Genomic DNA, 8,041 nt, shown 5'->3' with positions numbered 1-8,041 from the left:
GATACACGTGTGTATTAGCACCCTACTGTAGTTCCGGCGGGGTTATCAACTGCACCCAATACACCGGTAAGCAACCAGGGGAATATCATATGAAAAAGAACTATCATGCATGTTTGATGTGTTAAAGTGTGTCACTAAATTTCCCTAACTGCCGATGTCGGCTATAATTTCGGTATAAACATGCACAGAAATTAACATATATATAATGTTATTGCCGGTATGTTATTGGACATTTTGTATGTCAAATGTTCATTATTTGTATTAAAATTAAGACGATGCTTATTTGCCAGAAAGCGTTTATTTCAAATTCAAAACAAGCAATAATCATACATAATACCAAAATATAAAACTAACAAAATGACAACACTCTCGCTTAACGCAACGTTCAGAAGCACGCGCACTTAACAAAATTATTGCAACTAATGCAAGCTGTAATTAATATGTGACTACTTGCTATACAACCAGTATCATGCGAAAATTGATCTTATTTAATTGTGGTTCCCTCTTTGAATCTATGTTGCCTGTCGACTTTTAGAATAATGTGTCAGTAAGAAATGTATTGCTTGCTCTACAACCAGCATCATTCGAAAATGGATCTTATTTAATTGTAAATCCCTCTTTGAACTTAAGTTGTCAGTCGACTTTTAGAATAATGTGTCAGTAATAAATGTTTTTCTTCAGTTTCACATGTTTTTTTAAGAAAATTTAGTGAAAGATGCAAATGTGTCTTATTTATTTTTTTCTGTGTCTTCAATGTATCTTATTTATATGTGACTGCGTGCTTATTATTTTTTTCAAGAAATGAAAGATGCAAATGTGTCTTATTTTAATTGTATCCATGTCTTAAATGTGGCTTATTTATATAAGATAAAATGATATACTGCCAGTGTCATGCAAAAAAGGATCTAATTTCTTAATATCCACATTCACGCTTTGTTCTTTATTAGCACCGTCTTTAATTAGGCTATTTATTTAAAGTACAGATTACTGTGAACTTAATAATTGTGCAACGGGTGATGTTGATCCATTATCGTTGTTAATTTAAAATGTAGACAACAAGTTAGCAATTAATGAAATCAGTTATTTTGGAAGTAAATCTAATTTTTTCTGTACAGTAGCCAGGTGGATGTGTATTGAGCGGATAAGATAGGGATCACCACAACAAATTTCTAATACACAGTATAGACTTCCCCTATTATTATTAATTACCTGATTGGATAAATAAAGGGTTAAAGATCATTTCATGTGAAAAGCAGGATTCTGACATAATTTCAATCGTTTTGCTTTTATACACAATTTCATGGAACAATGAATATATTGGCGCGATGGAACACAATTTATAAATCAAGCTGACAGTATAGTATCATTTTTTAATTATGTGTAATTTAATTCGCATCTCTCCCTTAACTCGTTCAATGACACGTGAACTTATATCAATTATAAACATCACGTGCATCATTAAATTTTTTTTTTAATTATGAAAACATATATGTTCTACATGGTTTTGTTTAGTTTTTTTTTCTCAACCAGAGAGACATTATAAAACATTGTTATATATAAAGCGCTTTACTTTTCTACATTACATAAAGATATATCGATTTTTTTGTTAAGTGTACGTGCTTGACATATTTATAAAAAGGCAGTGTTTATTTTTGTAATAAAATCGAAAATGACATTTAATTTGATGCAATCCACATTGTTTAGCGGCCAAGCGCAGTATTCCGCTCTCGGCGGCCGATGGTGTATTGCAATATATACAATGAAAAGCTGGGTTTCTGACATAATTTCAATCGTTTTGTTGACGCGGAAGTGCTTTTTGGTGGCCAAAAATACTATTGTTCCCTTTATTTAAACCTAAATCAGTATTTTTTTACACTTGAAGGTTTGTACAGCGGGGATTTCGGTACCGGCGCGGGTTTATGTGCTTGTTAAGAATTACCGAAATCCCCGCTAAGAGGCAACATATTATCCTGATTTATGCTTTGATTAAACATTGATAACTAAATTGCAAAAGTGATATAGCATATTGTAAATAAGGTAGTTACGATTATCATTTGTTTCATCAGATTGTTTGGAAATACTTTCTGAAGACTTATTATTACTATGTCATGTTATATTTACATATACTTTTGTGTAACCAATGTTTTTTAAATGTACATTTTACCTTTTTTACATTCGTTTACACATTTTTCACATTAATAACTATTTAATAATGGAAAAAATATTCTGATAAGAGTGTTTTAAATGATTAACACTAATATGATTGTGTACAAATCAACATTAATGCAAAGCCAAAACCCAAACATAATGACATATAGACCCTTTAAGGCGTAATTATGGGGATTGGCGTAAACATGGGTGATTTCGGCTCTGGGCGTACGAATGTAGCAGTACCGAAATCCCCGCTAATTATTTTCCAAAGAAGTAACCGAATGGGAGATAATACATGTCACTGGTTGCTAATGAAAAAAAACACTATAATAATTTTGTTGACCCTTGAAGGTTTGTACAGCAGGATTTCGGTACCGGCGCGCGTTTAAGTTCTAGTGTAGAATTACCGAAATCCCCACTGAGAGGCAACTTAATGCTGTCAAGAGTGCTTAATAATTAAAATTAATATCATTTTTTTGCACCTTAACATTCATGTGAAGTCAAAAACCATTCATACCGATGACCTATTGACCCTTTAAGGCGTTAAATATGGGGATTTCGGTACTAGGCGGGCGAATGTAGAATTACCGAAATCCCCTTTTCATCATCGCACATTAGGTGTAACATAAATTTTAACACAATATATGTAGGGAAACTCATATGATTCGCGTAATGTGAAAATGATTATTATGCTATAATTCGACCACGAACTTCGACGTGACTTAATACCGGACATTATGGAATGGAGCTACGCTTGCCGTATTTGACATAAGACCCATTTTCGCAAATTATCTTATCAATGCTTACTATGAATTTGATTGCTATAATCTAATGCGTATTCGACACGGAATTATTGTCAAGGTTTTTCATTTTGTCAATATTTATCATAGCAGGGGACATTGCTGACATCAATATGGATACTGTTTTCAATTTTCTGTCGAGAAATGATATGAACTTAGTATCAAGATTATTTAGAGTACGGGTAGCGTTCTCTTCACAAGTGAGATTATTTGTACTGGTAAAATTGCTCTTATACTCACCATTGGACTCGACGATCGGCTCGAATAAAAATGTTAGTCGCTTTAAAAGTACAAATTCATTCATAGTGAGCACGATTATTATTATGTATTAATATGATATTATTAGATTATTATTATGTAGTATTATATTATTATTATGATTATTATTATTATTATAATTATTATTATTATATAGCTTTTAGAAACTTATACCTTAAAAAAAATCCCATTGGAAAAAAAATCCCATGGGAAAAATATCCCATGGGACAAAAAATCCGATGGGAAAAAATCCACATGGGATTTTTTTTTATTATTTTAAAACACGATATAACGCGTTGAAATCGCGAGAAATGCTCATCATTTGTTAAAAGGTAGTGGTTTCTGAAGGTTACTGATAAAATCTCTAAAAATCAGAAAAAAAATCCCATGGGATTTTTTTTTCCCATAAAAAAAGTGGGATTTTTTTTCTATCCAAAGTAAATTGAACGAAAATAAGCACAAATGCTTTAACAATGCTTAAAATCGATAACTAAAGCACAAACGAACGTGTTTTATGTTTTTGAAATCCCATGGGATTTTTTCTCCCATAAAAAAAGCTGGAGAAAAATCCCATGGGAGAAACCAAAATTCCCATGGGATAATGAAAAATCCCATGGGATATTACAACAAAAATCCCCATGGGGAACCCCCCAACTTTGCAAATAAAAGTTCATAGTGAAGAAAACGCATCATTAACAAGCAAAAATAACCAATTGTAATCACAAGTTATGACTTTTATCTTATACTTTATCACAAATAAGCAAAACCTTCAAGAAAAAAGGGTACTTAAGTTTGCGAATTTCGGTTTCGCAAGTTTTTCCGGTGGCCGTTTTAAGCATTTTTAACAGCTCATCGTGATCAATGTGAAACATTCATACATACATGCGTGCAAAAAGTCATACAGACAATAATAAAATATGCGTGAAGTGCTGTGTGTTTATATACAAACTTAATTGAGTATTTATACTATATATTAACAAAAACATGGAAACAGGCAATTACAATCTCATTCATTTCATAATCATGCCATAATTAACTGTACTGTTTAACACAAATCGGACACAAAGTTTCTTGTCTTAAAGCATGTAATGCAGTAAACTGCTAACTTCCGAGTGTCCCTTTATTATAACTATTTAAAAGATTCCAAAATGTATGCATACATGATCTTATTGAATAGCCTTTCGATATGTTATTATTTGGATCTTCTTCTTAATAGAATTAACATGTATGTATAAAGTGATATTCGTCTTCTAATCGTTAAGGCTACATAACGTACACTTTTTTCATGTCTGATAATATTATAGTATCGGCCACTTTAGTTGAACAACTTATGTGATTGTAGACGTATTTAAGCCATGATGTTTCTAAGTTATTTTTTTTTATAGTCAATGACAACTAAATACACAGATCTTTCAAATACAGGTTTAAGATCTTTATAAATAGTATGACGTTTATGAATCAACATTACCTCTCCACTCATATACAACCGATCTCTGAGTCTAGTCTTTAACAAGGAATACAACTCAGAAACAACCATACATCTGTAAAATCCTTTTTGTTTTCAACTTTTGTGAAATTTACAGGACCAATTAACATTGTTCATTGGTGTTTCAATTTCAATGTTTAACTATTAATTACAGACGTAAGGAAACAATTTGCTTGTTTCTGTTGATGAAGTCTTAAAAAATTTTAAACATTCTTAAAGAGGCCTTCCAACAGATTTTGGCATGTATTGAAGCTTGTCATTAATTGCTTTATATTGATGAATTTAAACATTTGAACAATAATACCTGTACAAAAAAAAGAATACAATTTAAGAAAAAATGAAAAAATGTAACCCTCAACGGGGCTCGAACCACTGACCCATGTAGTCTCAGAGAAGTATCCCGCTAGACCACTTGAAATCATCCATGCTCATGTCTTAGAGCGGATGTATTTTTTACTATAATGCAATCCTCGTAGTATCCAAAATTAAACGACAACAACAGAACGTTTCCAAAATTATTCAATCGTTTCGCGTCGCACGACGCGTTATAATTGTCAGGTTTTCAATCAGGTTTCAAATCATCAAAAGATGCATATAATTTTTAAAATATTTAGAGCTCGGCAAATGGTCAGTACTACTATTTCCTCACAAATATCAGAACTAAAACGAAACATTGCGAACCTGAAACAACTGTTTTAAATTTTGGTCAATTTACCAAAATGTTTAAGTTCTACCGATTCTACCAGTATAACCATATAGCAGTCTTTTACAGAATGTTTGTGATACGTTACAATATTAGTTGCTTAAAAAAATCCCCATACTTTGCAATTATAATTAAATGATTGACAGACATATGCTCAAACAGCTTGAAATATGACAATTATTGGCACTTTCCATATCTTTCGTGATCTTTGATACAAAACAACACGAAAACAAGCAAGAGTATTAGCAACTCATTTCTCTGACAGCGACGTTAAATTATAGATAATCATAATCTGAGTTAACTGGCAATTATATGTTTGGGCAATAAATATGTTTCTAATTTGATTCATGATACATGATAGTACAGCAATGGCGGTTTGGTAGCACTTATATATGTAGAACACTGGCCTGTTAAATCGTTTGAATAATAAGCGAGTATATCATGCGAATGATTACCACAGTTTATAGGACCAATCATGTAAAACAGAAAAACCAACAACAACAACAACAAGCATGTAAACACACACACACAGATATGAAGTATAATTAAGAACACTGAACATGAGTGATACACACGTTGTCTAATTGAATATTTTATGCTTTGATTGATATAATCACATCAGTGTATGAGCAGGATGGCCGAGTGGTCTAATAGCATAGACTTTTACCCCAGGGGTCAGTGGTTTGATCCAAGTTTGGGTTACGTTTTTTTTTCTTAATTGCATTCTTGTTTTTTTATTTTTTACTGGAGCTTTTAGATCCAATGTATGCATTTATCAATATAATATAAAAACATGTTAATGTCAAACTTGAATACATGCCTTCAACCACGAAATCAATAATATGATGTGTCTTATACTGATATAAATCCTACGATCAGGTACAAATAGATACAAACAACCGGACTACTTCTTAATAAAATGTATTTTGATGGTTCCATTTATTTGCTGGAAGTATAGCGATAGAAAATAATACGGAGAAATACAAGAATACAGAAAAACGTGGAATGATTTTTTCTCTAACAATTGCATTCCACTATGAGGTAAAGACATATATTTACTAAGGAGAAACACAGATTGATGTTTCGGATGTCTTCGTGGAACAAAGAAAACCTTTCAAACTATCAGTTCTTGCATAAAACACAGATAATGTTTTTCTTCTGCGATTGACATACACTGTTAAAATAGCCATGCTGAGACTAGCACGCGCAACCGCTGAGTCTGGCCAAACGATTTCATGTCCGCTGAAACAATACGCAAGTGTTCGAGATCTACTAAGCGGCTTGATAGCCCCAGACCAGACTGTGGAACGCAGCACGCTGGTTTGGAGTAAAACTCTCCATATTGCATAGAATCCATTTGTGCATGATGCTTCTCACGAAATAGATGAAATCAAATCAACTTGCCAGTTTTGTTTATTGACTTTAAAAAAACTACTTTTAAACACATTTTGATGTGGAATCTTCATCAAACACGATGTAAAAAGACGTGATCGAAGTAAAACAATGTAATCATGGATCCTTTCTATGTTGTAGTTTTGAATAACTAAATGATGCCATAAAACACGTACTTTTCCCCGGTAAATGGTATTCTATGTTACACTTTTAAATACCGTTTGCCGTAGCTTTATCTCAATGAATGTCGCTTACGGTGATGTTACCCCAAGCGACGTCCCGTGGAAGACTGGATTTTGCTGAATAGTTTGAATTATTGTTCATAAAAATAATGTTGTTTTGAACACGGACATGACACTCATGTGAACGACAGACTAATACATGTGTATGGTTATCCTCCCGATTCAAACATAAACCTGTTATCAGCTTTTTCTTTGCTGACGAAGTTTCGTTCAAATGTATTAGCAGCGGACGTATCAAAAAAGCATTACTTCATAATTCACAGTGTAACGTAATCGTATAACATTTGGCTTTCTTTCAAAGAAAGCAAGGGTTTAATGTATAATTAAAAAAATATAATATAATTGATACCTATGCATAAATTGCAACAACTACGCATTGTGTGTAGCCGTTATTATATCGCGTATAATTTACGTATTCACTTTCCTCTAAATCCACTGGTTGTTGTGCACACTTTTCCGTTTCGTGACGTTCGACCTCAACATTTGACGCACCAGCACTGTATTCATTTTCTTAATCTACAAGATTGAAATCCACGTTGAAAACACGCTCCGTGTTATTACCAAATGTTAAAATTTCCCAATCTGACGATGTAAGAAGTCCCATCTAATTTGTAACACATACTCATCACAAACACGTGGAACCACGATCCTTACATAACTTGAGTACGACTCGTCATGTATATTATACTATAATTACAATGTTTCGGACGAAGCAAACGCGCTTGATTTTTCTCTCCGACGTCTGATTAACAAACTATTTGTCAACGCGTGTTTCCTTCAAGAAATCAGCGACCATATTCGTAACTTGTGAAAGTACTCTGAGGCTTCAACTGTATGGGAACTACCCAAAGCGCGAGATACGTCATAACTAGAACCACGTCGATATCCAAAAAGTTACTAAAGCACCCCATGCGGCCATGGTCATCAAATGTTGCCACTAACTGCACGTTTACTACTTGCACTCTCACATAGAACGGCCAGCTGTTTTTGCATTCAAACGCCTCACTTT

The sequence above is a fragment of the Dreissena polymorpha genome, chromosome 10 (assembly GCF_020536995.1).
Source record: "Dreissena polymorpha isolate Duluth1 chromosome 10, UMN_Dpol_1.0, whole genome shotgun sequence".
In the NCBI taxonomy this organism is placed as follows: Eukaryota; Metazoa; Mollusca; class Bivalvia; order Myida; family Dreissenidae; genus Dreissena; species Dreissena polymorpha.
Note: the sequence above shows the minus strand (reverse complement) of the source record.